The sequence below is a fragment of the Schistocerca serialis genome, chromosome 1, assembly GCF_023864345.2.
Source record: "Schistocerca serialis cubense isolate TAMUIC-IGC-003099 chromosome 1, iqSchSeri2.2, whole genome shotgun sequence".
Classification (NCBI taxonomy): Eukaryota; Metazoa; Arthropoda; class Insecta; order Orthoptera; family Acrididae; genus Schistocerca; species Schistocerca serialis.
The window spans coordinates 666,614,038-666,627,486 of record NC_064638.1 but is presented as its reverse complement, the minus strand read 5'-3'; the positions used below and the strand labels follow the sequence as shown (position 1 = coordinate 666,627,486).

Sequence of the window (13,449 nt, the reverse complement as noted above, 5' to 3'; positions counted from 1 at the left end):
ACCTTTGAGGGAAATTTCAAACATAACCGTCACAGTGGGAAATAATTATGCTGCTTCGAAAAAGTGACCCTTTAACTCTGTTGCGTAGTATATTTTATACAATATGCAACGTTATCGAAGTCTTCCTGACACACAGAGCCCAATACCGTATTGTATATGCTGAGGAACACTGGAATTTCAGTATACATACATCGCATGTAAGAATGAACTTATTCAAATAACCTTGTTATATCACAGTTCACATGTGTGCCACCTAACACAGTCCGTTTCAAGTTACTGTAGAGCTATGCTGCCGAGAATTTCACTTGTCAACAACGAAAGAAAAAAATGAGAGATATTTTTCTTGCTCTCTTGTCTAGCTGAAACCGTACCCAGCGGACGATAATCGAGAACAGAGCTCGTGTCTGTAATCAATTTTGATGAAATATTCGCGTTACCTACATTCTATCGAGCATAACCTTTAACGATACCTTTGTCCCAAGCAATTTAATCGCAGACATCCCAGCAGCCTTACAGCAAAAAAAGAGGAAGAAGGATAAAAATAAGTTTAATATTAGAGTCTGTAAACTGTCTCTTCTCACAACAGCATTGAAGCACTGAAATAACAAAATTTTATTCAAGCTAGCCTCACGAGAGTCAGTGCGCTCGTTCCAGACTACCTGCAATAGAAAAACTGTATGACATCATGGAAACTGGAATTTAGGACCTCTGAGACGGAAGAAGAGAGAATCAACCTTGCATCTGCCTCAACGGATGAGGAATCCGCCTAAAGCCCATACCTTGCATACCTGCCAGTAGGAGAACTTGGAACTAAACGGGATTCTGATAGGGGGCAACTGCTGCTCCCATTTGGCAAATATGCATACGAATTGACATTAAAACCTAATATACAAGCGACTTGATATTAAAACCTAATACACATGCGAGTACCCAGAAGATAATAATGTTACTTAGTACACCTATGCACCATTAGCAGGTATGTAAATGATTAGAGTTGCAATTCCCTGTGTCCTATCCTTACCATGCCAGTTAGAATATATAAAGGTGCACGAATGGCGTCAGATATAAAGCGATAACTGTAAAGAATACGGAGATATAGTGGACTCATATGAGACAGCATTATCAGCACCTAACCGAGTTTGAAAGGAGCTTTTTTATGGGTCTCCATTTGACTCGTTGGTTGAGTAGCAATATCCAGACTCATGGAGCATCCGTATATGACTGTGGGCCAATGTTTGACTGTAAGGGAGCATGAGGCAAGGGTCCGGTCGATCACGTCTGACCAGTACAGGGAAGGACTGAGGTACTGATATCGAGGACGTCGTAACCCCTTCGCAGCGGCCATCTGGGAACAAGTAATGGACTCCCTGCAACATCCTGTGTCATCTCCCACCACTGATCGGAGACTATAAGCAGCCAGATAAGCAAATTACCGCCCTGTGTATACACGACACACAAAGGACTGCATCTGGAGTAGGAAACATGGACTGCTGATGAATGGCGTCGCATTTTTTTCAGCGATTAATTGTGGCTCTGCACTACTCCAGATGACCATCGTCGGAAAATATGGCATTGACCTGGGGTCAGGTCCCATTCTTCCAGTATTTTGTAGAGGCACAACGGTGATTTCCCTGATGTAATTGTGTGGTGAGCCACCGAGCATGACTTCAGCTCACGGCTGGTAGTGACTGAGGGTACTCTGACGTTACAATGGTATGTCACAGATACCCTGCTCCCTCATGTGTTACCCCCACATGAGACAATATCATGGAGCCATTTTCCAAAAGGACAATGCTTGTCCACTCATGGCACCTGTCTCTACGAAGTGCCTGCGTGATATTGAAGTATTCCCATGACCAGATAAGATACCCAGATCTGCTCCGATAGAACATGTAAGGGACGAACTCAGAGTCTCCTCCATCGCAGCACCAGAATCCAGGATATTAAGGACCAGTTACAATACTTCTGTCCAGCTCGGCCTAGATGATATAGAGGCTTCTTGATACTTTTCCAGTCATATGAGAGCATCCGTCTAGGCCAGAGGGGGTTCAACGCTCACACTGCCAAGTCATTGGTATATTTGACTCGATTTTATAACCACTGAAATAATGTAATCTGTGAAGTTTCATTTTGTTTCCTCCTCCACTTCTGTGTGTTTCACTTTTTTGTCAGGCAGTTTCTAACGTAACATGTAAAGACGTAACTATGCATTACTACTGAGCCTGAAAAATGTAATTATGCATTTGTAATGAATCGACATCATGATGCAGCAAGCTGTCATCTCATACTTCACCAATGTCCAGAACGCTTCGGTGGTTGTAACGGAACTGGAGAAATGAGTGGCACAAAATTGGTTTCTAGTATGAAAGGAATCTGCATAGGCGTCACTGATGGGCGTTTGTGAGTGCGGCACCGGCTAGGAAAGCTTTAAGTAGCAGAGTATATCAGGCAGCGATATACACAACCAAATATGTGCATCTAAATGTGGACAGCCACGACCACCTCCTCTGATGACTGTAGCACGAACACTGAACACTGCAAGAGATGTTCCTGTGCAGCAGGAAAACATCCGTGCACAAATTCCTCGCGTTTCCCAGCACGATCTCCAATATGTCCTCTGACTTTCTTGAATCCTTACAGTCAGCGTACCTGGCGCTCACTAAGCACTCATAGGGTACTACTGTGGTTGCATGTGTTTCAGCCGACGTTGCGGAGAATATACCACGTTGAACCGCGACAACAAGTCTAATGCTGTCTCCGAAGGTTACAGACATATCGTCTGTCATGGTTTGTACGTACGATCGCTGGAGTGCATAGTACCTGCAGAAGGCTATTTGGATGGTGCAATTGATGTCGAAGACAGACTGTTCACATGTGTAACACTCTGTGTTAATGTTCAAGTAGAATGGACAACTTACACATTATCTGAATAAAATTTCATTTCTGTAACAACACTGCTTCGGTGCTTTTATTTTTATCTTACCTCCAGTGTATAACTCATTGGATAAATACTGACGCAATAATTTCTGAGAAGAATGTTGTTGCACTTCTAAATACATATAATAAATATTTAAAGCGTAATTAGTCACAATGCATTTTGGGAAAATTGCAGTTTACTGTCGTATTCTTTGACTACGTACACATAAAAATCACTTAAAAAGGGAAATGGTAGATAAAGATTGTATTGTTTTTATTCACAGATTAATTTCATAGATACCCGCAAGATTTGGTTTACCACGCATCAGCAAGGCAATAAACCTGTAGATAATGCATAGCTCGTATATTGTCCACTGTGATGTATTCAGCGAGTGATAATTTTACGGATTCTGTGCCGATTTCTCGCTGTCTATCAAAACACGCAGGTGACGAAAACAGATGAAGCCAATGTCACGGATCAGTACGGCTATGTCTGTTTTTGTTTGTCATGTACACTGAAGAGCCAAAGAAACTGGTACACCAGCCTAATATCGTGTAAGGCCCCCGCGAGGAAGCAGAAGTGCCGCAACACGACGTTGCATGGAGTCGACTAATGTCTGAAGTAGTGCTGGAGGGAATTAACACCATGAATCCTGCAGGACTGTCCATAGGTCCGTAAGAGAATCAGGATGTGGAGATTTCTTCTGAACAGCACGTTGCAAGGCACCCCAGATATGTTCAATAATGTTCATGTCTGGGGAGTTTGGTGGCCAGCGGAAGTGTTTAAACTCAGGAGAGCGGGAGAGTGTCCCTGGAGCCACTCTTTAGCAATTCTGGACGTGTGGGGTGTCGCATTGTCCTGCTGGAATTGCTCAAGTATGTCGGAATGCACAATGGACATGAATGGATGCAGGTGATCAGACAGGATGGTTACGTCCGTGTCACCTGTCAGAGTCGTATCTAGACGTATCAGGGGTCCTATATCACTCCAACCGCACACGCCTCACACCATTACAGAGCCTCCACCAGCTTGATCAGTCCCCTGCTGACATGCAGGGTCCATGGATTGTTCAGGTTGTCTCCATACCCGTACACGCCCATCCACTCGATACAATCTGAAACGAGACTATTCCGACCAGGCAACATGCTTCCAGTCATCAACAGTCCAATGTCGGTGTTGACGCGCGAAGACAAGGCGTAAAGCTTTGTCTCTTGGAGCCACCAAGGGTACACGAGTGGGCCTTCGGCTCCGAAAGCCCATATCGATGATGTTTCGTTGAATGGTTCGCACGCTGACACTTGTTAATGGCCCAGCATTGAAATCTGCAGCAATTTGCGGAGGGGTTGCATTTCTGTCACGTTGAACGATTCTCTTCAATCGTCATTGGTCCCGCTCTTGCAGGATCTTTTTCCAGCCGCAGCGTTGTCGGAGATTTGATGTTTTACGGGATTCCTGATATTGACGGTACACTAGTAAAATGGTCGTACGGGAAAAGCCCCACTTTATTGCTTCCTCGGAAATGCTGTGTCTCATCGCTCGTTCGCCGCTATAACATCACGTTAAAACTCACTTAAATCTTGATAATCTGCCATTGTAGCAGCAGTAACCGATCTACCAACTGCACCAAACACTTGTTGTCTTATATAGGCGTTGCCGACCGCAGCGCCATATTCTGCCTGTTTACATATCTCTGTATTTGAATACGCATCCCTATACCAGTTACTTTGGCACTTCAGTGTATTATGTACTGCACTCGGGACAAATAAATGATGGTGTATTTTTGTCAGCAGTACCTCAACAACTGAATTCCTACTGTCGTCTCGAAGACGAGGTAAGGTTTATCTCACAGTCTCCACTGTTTCGGAGTAGTGACATTACTTTATCGCCAGAGAAAAATTTTAGTAACAGATCCATTCCTAATAGTTTTTCCGTGTTTTATCTGTGGAGTCACTCTGCATCCTCAGCGTAACCAATGAATAATTTAACGAGTCTGTGTTGCTGGGCGAGTCCTTTCAGCAAAAGCCTAATATCTCATATTTTACTGCAGCGGAAAGTGGACGTAGTAGGTACGCTACATAAGATGTTGCAGATTTGAACGCCACGCAACAAACAACACAACAGTTGCTGCTCGTGGAATACTCAAAATGTAACAACATGATCTGAAGTGTCGCAGAGGGCAGACAGGCAACACTAGATTTCTGACAATCACAGCGTCGTTGACTGTTTTCAGATCAAGCAAATGATTTTAATATAGGAACCTCATGATGAAACAGACCAGACAGACAAAAAACATAGAGGGTATCAACCTGAAATACCATGGTATTTGGTTTGATGTGATATGAATCACAATCTTCACCATGTCACGAGGTTCAAGTTATCAGACTTTCTACAGCATCATCGATCTTTTCATATTTTGTGCCAAACTTTCCATCACCAGATACGAATGCAGCAGTGAAAAACTAAAATTTTTAGTTTAAAGTTTGCTTATCATACTACACACTGCCATGTTAACGTAATTTGTACGATCTTTTTGTAGTGAATAACTTCATCCCTCAAGTGTTATTCTGGAAGGCCTCAAAGAACTGTATACATTTTCGTCTACAGCTATATACATATTCTGTGGATCAGCATAAAAGGAGCGCTAAAGGTTATTTTACATGTTAGAGTATATTACGGACTTTACTCTCGAATGTATATGATTTCTTCTTATGAATACGTTTTTAGGTGATTAATAAGGGAGATCTGTGATTTACACATTATACCACCGTGTTCACATGAAAACGCAACGAGATCATAGAGTAATTAGCCATATTTTCTCGTTCTTCCTCATGGTCCTCCTCGTGCAATTTCCACTGCAGCACTAAATTTTAAATTTCAATACAGTTGTCGAATCTCTCGTGAGGAATTTGTCAGCAATAATGGACTGTATTCCAGTCAGCATTGTCAAAAGGTTTCTCTAAATCTACAATTCTATATGAACATAGATTTTCTTCTTATAACCTACCTTCTAAGAGAAGTCGCAGGGTCAACATTGTGACATGTTTCAATAACGTTTCCCTGGATCTTTCTCTGGTCTTCCTCGAGGCCGGGCTCTACAAGTTTTTACGTTCTTTTGTAAGCAATTCGCTTCAGCCTTTGGGACCATGATTTATTAAACCGATGGTTTGGTAATATTCGCATATTTCCGTCTCTGTCATGTATGAAACTGGAATTATTACGTTCTCGTGAAGTCTCCAGATAATTCACTTGTCCCACGTATCTTGCACATGAAGTGGAATTGTTTTGTCATGGCTGGTTCTTGCAACAATCTCAATAATTCTTAGGCAAAGTGTCTACTCCAGGATCTTGTTCTGCCTTAGGTCTTTCGTGTTCTTTCAAATTCTTCTCGCATTATCGTATCTCCCATCTCATCTTCATATATTTCCTTTTTCCCTTCTTTAATATTGTCATCAAGTTCATTTCCCTCGTACAACTCTTCTGTATGTTCCTTCCAACTTCCAGATTTCCCTTTTTTGCTTAGCACTGGTTTGTCACATTTATAAAGGTGCTTCTCTTTTCTCCCAAGATCTCTTTAATTTTCCCATTGGCAGTAGCTACCTTTCTTCCGTTTAAGCATAATTACATAGCCTTGCATTTGTCATTTAGCAATTCCCGCTAAGCCATTAACATTAACTGCCTGTCTCTCTTTTTATACATCTGTGTTTCCTTTAGCCTGCTTCTTTTGCTGAATTTTTGTGTTTTCTCCCCTCGTCAGTTGAATTAAATATCTCCTGTGCATTCAACAATTTCTACTAGGACTTGTCTTTTCATCTATTTGATTCTCTGGTGCCTTAACTATTCCATCTCTCAAAGTTACCAATTCATCTTCTATTGTTTTTCTTTCCACCGTTTCCGCTAACAGTTGTCAAACCTCCCTTTTGAAGTGCCAACAATGTCTGGTTCATAAAGCTGATCGAAGTCACGTCTTCCTCATTTCATATCTTGTAGAAATTTCTTCAGTTTTAATCTGTAGTTCATAACCAATAAATTATGGTCAGAGTTCACACCTGCTCTTGGAATGGTTTTGCACATAAATCAATCTGAAACCTTTCAGTTTCTCCGTCCCTTCCACTTATATAGCCTCCCCTTATTATTCTTAAGCGAAGTGTTAGCCATGAAAAAATAATAATAACTAACCCCATACTCGGGGAAAGGGTGTAGGGAAAGCAGATGCAGCAATCCTGCACCGCCGCTACAGCAAGGTCCTTGTGGAGGTGGTTTACGTTGTCTTCCTGTGACCTGTTCTGAAGTGTCACGCGAGCATCTGTGTCGAGTGGATGACTGTGATGAGTGCTTGTACAGTGTAGCTTTGGCTTTTTGTTGTTATGGATGAAAGGAAGGGAGAGGATGAACCCGGCGCCGGTACTCACGCACTCACAATTAGCTTACTCTTGTCTGACAGCACCAAGGGGGGCCGCCGAACTTAACATCTCCATCCTACGGACGGATCTCCAACAGCAGTGTCACATGCCCTCACTTCATTAGATACTGCGGAGAGGATTGCAGTTTTATCCAGGACATTGGCTCGAAGACTGCTGATCAGGAAATTTAGGCCACCACCTCTCCTTTCCTTGCCGGCCAAATACCAACTGTGAAAATGTCATACAGCACCAGGGTTCGAAACAGCTTACCCCAGAGTCGAGCGCCGTCGCTAGAGTTGCGGTCTGTCAGAACTGTGCTTGGATATTTCATGCATTTATATTTCATGTGTCATGTTCCGTAGGACCAAAGTGAGGAGCAAGCCTCTGCTGTCCTGGAACATCTACATCTACATCTACATCTACATTTACATTGATACCCCGCAACCCACCCAACGGTGTGTGGCGGAGGGCACTTTACGTGCCACTGTCATTACCTCCCGTTCCTGTTCCAGTCGTGTATGGTTCGCGGGAAGAACGACTGTCTGAAAGCCTCCGTGCGCGCTCTAATCTCTCTAATTTTACATTCGTGATCTCCTCGGGAGGTATAAGTAGGGGGAAGCAATATATTCGATACCTCATCCAGAAACGCACCCTCTCGAAACCTGGCGAGCAAGCTACACCGCGATGCAGAGCGCCTCTCTTGCAGAGTCTGCCACTTGAGTTTATTAAACATCTCCGTAACGCTATCACGGTTACCAAATAACCCGGTGACGAAACGCGCCGCTCTTCTTTGGATCTTCTCTATCTCCTCCGTCAACCCGACCTGGTACGGATCCCACACTGATGAGCAATACTCAAGTATAGGTCGAACGAGTGTTTTGTAAGCCACCTCCTTTGTTGATGGACTACATTTTCTAAGGACTCTCCCAATGAATCTCAACCTGGTACCCGCCTTACCAACAATTAATTTTATATGATCATTCCACTTCAAATCGTTCCGCACGCATACTCCCAGATATTTTACAGAAGTAACTGCTACCAGTGTTTGTTCCGCTATCATATAATCATACAATAAAGGATCCTTCTTTCTATGTATTCGCAATACATTACATTTGTCTATCTTAAGGGTCAGTTGCCACTCCCTGCACCAAGTGCCTATCCGCTGCAGATCTTCCTCCATTTCGCTACAATTTTCTAATGCTGCACCTTCTCTGTATACTACAGCATCATCCGCGAAAAGCCGCATGGAACTTCCGACACTATCTACTAGGTCATTTATATACACTCCTGGAAATTGAAATAAGAACACCGTGAATTCATTGTCCCAGGAAGGGGAAACTTTATTGACACATTCCTGGGGTCAGATACATCACATGATCACACTGACAGAACCACAGGCACATAGACACAGGCAACAGAGCATGCACAATGTCGGCACTAGTACAGTGTATATCCACCTTTCGCAGCAATGCAGGCTGCTATTCTCCCATGGAGATGCTGGATGTAGTCCTGTGGAACGGCTTGCCATGCCATTTCCACCTGGCGCCTCAGTTGGACCAGCGTTCGTGCTGGACGTGCAGACCGCGTGAGACGACGCTTCATCCAGTCCCAAACATGCTCAATGGGGGACAGATCCGGAGATCTTGCTGGCCAGGGTAGTTGACTTACACCTTCTAGAGCACGTTGGGTGGCACGGGATACATGCGGACGTGCATTGTCCTGTTGGAACAGCAAGTTCCCTTGCCGGTCTAGAAATGGTAGAACGATGGGTTCGATGACGGTTTGGATGTACCGTGCACTATTCAGTGTCCCCTCGACGATCACCAGTGGTGTACGGCCAGTGTAGGAGATCGCTCCCCACACCATGATGCCGGGTGTTGGCCCTGTGTGCCTCGGTCGTATGCAGTCCTGATTGTGGCGCTCACCTGCACGGCGCCAAACACGCACACGACCATCATTGGCACCAAGGCAGAAGCGACTCTCATCGCTGAAGACGACACGTCTCCATTCGTCCCTCCATTCACGCCTGTCGCGACACCACTGGAGGCGGGCTGCACGATGTTGGGGCGTGAGCGGAAGACGGCCTAATGGTGTGCGGGACCGTAGCCCAGCTTCATGGAGACGGTTGCGAATGGTCCTCGCCGATACCCCAGGAGCAACAGTGTCCCTAATTTGCTGGGAAGTGGCGGTGCGGTCCCCTACGGCACTGCGTAGGATCCTACAATCTTGGCGTGCATCCGTACGTCGCTGCGGTCCGGTCCCAGGTCGACGGGCACGTGCACCTTCCGCCGACCACTGGCGACAACATCGATGTACTGTGGAGACCTCACGCCCCACGTGTTGAGCAATTCGGCGGTACGTCCACCCGGCCTCCCGCATGCCCACTATACGCCCTCGCTCAAAGTCCGTCAACTGCACATACGGTTCACGTCCACGCTGTCGCGGCATGCTACCAGTGTTAAAGACTGCGATGGAGCTCCGTATGCCACGGCAAACTGGCTGACACTGACGGCGGCGGTGCACAAATGCTGCGCAGCTAGCGCCATTCGACGGCCAACACCGCGATTCCTGGTGTGTCCGCTGTGCCGTGCGTGTGATCATTGCTTGTACAGCCCTCTAGCAGTGTCCGGAGCAAGTATGGTGGGTCTGACACACCGGTGTCAATGTGTTCTTTTTTCCATTTCCAGGAGTGTATATTGTGAAAAGCAATGGTCCCATAACACTCCCCTGTGGCACGCCACAGGTTACTTTAACGTCTGTAGACGTCTCTCCATTGATAACAACATGCTGTGTTCTGTTTGCTAAAAACTCTTCAATCCAGCCACACAGCTGGTCTGATATTCCGTAGGCTCTTACTTTGTTTATCAGGCGACAGTGCGGAACTGTATCGAACGCCTTCCGGAAGTCAAGAAAAATAGCATCTACCTGGGAGCCTGTATCTAATATTTTCTGTCGAGTCAGTACATGAAATTATAACAGAAGAGTAATAACAGATAAAATGAAACGTACTGAATCCTATGCAGATGCCAAGCCATAAGCTTAAATAAACATAATCAGCAACTTAACACAGCAGTTAGCCTAATTTTTAAAGATTTTCCAGGAATTCCTCGACAGAGTAGAAGGAGTAAGCCATGAGGAAACTCTTCAATGTAAACTTGAAAGTGCGTGGGCTACTATTAAGATTTTTGAATTCTTGTGGCAGCTTATTGAAAATGGATGCAGCAGAACGCTACAAACCTTTCTGCACAACAGTCAAGTAAGTGCGTTCAAAATATAGATTCGATTTCTACCTAGCATTAACTGAGTGAAAGCTGCTAACTCTAGGGAATAAGTTAATTTTGTTATTAAAAAATGACATTAAAGAAAGTATGTATTGAGAGTCTGGTATCAAAATTATCCTCGTTTGCTTCAATGCATAAAGTCAATCACCTGCGAAAGTTGTCCACAGTTTTGAGCAGCACATCCCGTGGTATGGCTGCACACACACTTCGAATGCGTTGTTCCATATCGTTTCGGGTTGTGGGCTGTCTTTCATAAACAATATTTTTTTAAATAACCCCACAAGAAAAAATTAAGAGATGTTAGGCCTGGTGAAAGTGGAGGCCACTGAATTGGTCCACTGCGTCCTATCCACCGACCAGGGTACCGTACATTTAAAACATTCCGCACATTTTTAGCATGACGGGAAGCTGCTCCGTCCTGTTGGAACCACATTCGTTGCCTAGTTTTTAAATCACTATCGTTCATTATCTCCAACAAACCATCACAGAGACGTTGTAAATAAGATTCCCCAGTAACATTTCGGTCAAAAAAATACGGTCCTATCACGTAACCGTTTAGAATTCCGCACCAGACCATTAACGGCCATTTGTGTTGGTTGTCAACGGGTCTGTTTCAGTGTGAATTGACAGGGGACCGATAATGGCAATCATGGCGATTTAATTCGTCATTGTTTTTTAATGTGGCTTCATCGGTGGACAAAACCGTATCTAAAAAAAACAAAAAAAAAAACATTGTCACCTGTTATTATTTCCAAGGCCCATTGGTAGAAATGCACTCGTATTTTAATATCTTTCGGCGTTAATGCCTGTATCAGTGTGATATGATACGCATGATATTTATGTCCCTCCAAAATCCTCAAAACAGTTGATTTCGGTATTCCAGTTTGTCTCTGAATCGCACGACTACTAATTTCGGGATCCAGTTGAACACAGGCGAGAACGGTAAGGGGACGAGCGTCATTTTCATTGTATTCGCGATGACAAGGTGGACGGTGCATGTATCCATTTCGAACTCGTTGAGTGCAGTTTCGAATAATGTTTTCGCTTGGATGTCGTCTGTTTGGGAAACGATCCGCATACAATTGCGCAGCTGCAGCATAACTGTATAACTGTTATGGCATTCACCTAAAATTAACATCATATCAGCAATCTCTGTAGGAGGGTAGCGAGGCATGTTTCGCTAAAGAATAATTTAATTTCGTCAGTTGATGTTTACGGTTCACAATATGAAAGTGAAGTGACGTCTGATCACATTGCACCGACCTTTATACTGAGCCATAGTTCGCAGTTTGGCCACGGTAGGACCACAGTTGGGTGAGTAATGCAATTGTTAAGAGTTCCCTAACGAGATTTTAATACCATTCCGCCTCCCTCCATCAAAAAATGTGGCGGGTAGGATACATTTTGTAAAAAAAAAAGCTTAATTTGGCGTAATGATTTTGTATCGATTTGGTGCGTCCTTCTCGGATAATTCTAAATAAATCGGAGTTCTTCCCCAATTTTAATTTTTCTCGATTTCAGCGCCATCTGTCAATGGTTTATAAAAAAGGTTTCAGGCAAAACTTGATTACTTTTTTATGGAGAATCCGAATCTACTATAAAATGGGAGTTTCCATTTTAGATTTAGAAGTTGCCCCCCGCCCCACCCAAGGGGGCGGGGGTCACGTGTAGTATCGTTTGATGTCCCACTCTGAGCTTACTCACTATTTTTACCCAATGTATAGTTTTCGAGATAATCTCATCCGAAACTTCAGATGGACTACCCTCTACACATAATTCTTGTTTTTATTTTATACTCAATGGAACGTTCGCCATCATGATTAAAGGCAGGAGTTTGCTGTTATTATTGATAATTGCAAAAATTGCTTACGAATAACAGAAACATGTTTTATGAAAGTTTGATAAAGTACTGAAGTGATGTTTGATATAATTTTGTTTTGCGGATTTTTTTTTTAATTTATCTTTTTTGAGGAAATTACGCTGTATGGTAATTCTGTATTGTTTTGTTTATTTTTACTACAACATTCGTCTGTTTCATGTTACAAACCAATGATTTTCGAATAGCACTTCAACAAAAACAAAACGACGATAATGGAATGTAGTCGAATTAAGTCGGGTGATGCTGAGGGACTTAGATTAGGAAGTGAGACACTTAAAGTAGTAAAGGAGTTTTGCTGTTTGGGGAGCAAAATAACTGACGATGGTCGAAGTAGAGAGGATATAAAATGTAGACTGGCAACGGCAAGGAAAGCGTTTCTGAAGAAGAAAAATTTGTTAACAGCGTGTATAGATTTAAATGCCAGGAAGTCGTTTCTGAAAGTATTTGTATGGAGTGTAGCCATATAAGGAAGTGAAACTGGACGATAAATACTTTAGACAAGAAGAGAATAGAAGCTTTCGAAATGTGGTGCTACAGAAGAATGCTGAAGATTAGATGGGTAGATCACATAACTAATGAGGAGGTATTGAATAGAATTGGGGAGAAGAGGAGCTTGTGGCACAACTTGACTAGAAGAAGGGATCGGTTGGTAGGACATGTTCTTAGACATCGAGGGATCACCAATTTAGTATTGGAGGGCAGCGTGGAGGGTAAAAATCGTAGAGGGAGACCAAGAGATGAATACACTAAGCAGATTCAGAAGGATGTAGGCTGCAGTAGGTACTGGGAGATGAAGAAGCTTGCACAGGATAGAGTAGCATGGAGAGCTGCATCAAACCAGTCTCAGGACTGAAGACCACAACAACAACAACTTCAATTAAACATTGAAAACCCCAATTTTCATGTAAAAACGGTTTATTTTTAACTAACAGGCAGTGGGATACCTATGTAGGATGAAAATGGTCCATGGGT

General features: G+C 43.5%; 1 protein-coding gene across 1 annotated transcript in view; it reads right to left on the bottom strand.

Annotated features, from left to right (window-relative positions):
- The window catches only part of LOC126422203 (sodium/calcium exchanger 1-like), a 332,770-nt gene that overhangs the window by 262,010 nt on the left and 57,311 nt on the right, over window positions 1–13,449 (bottom strand). The window lies entirely within an intron of this gene.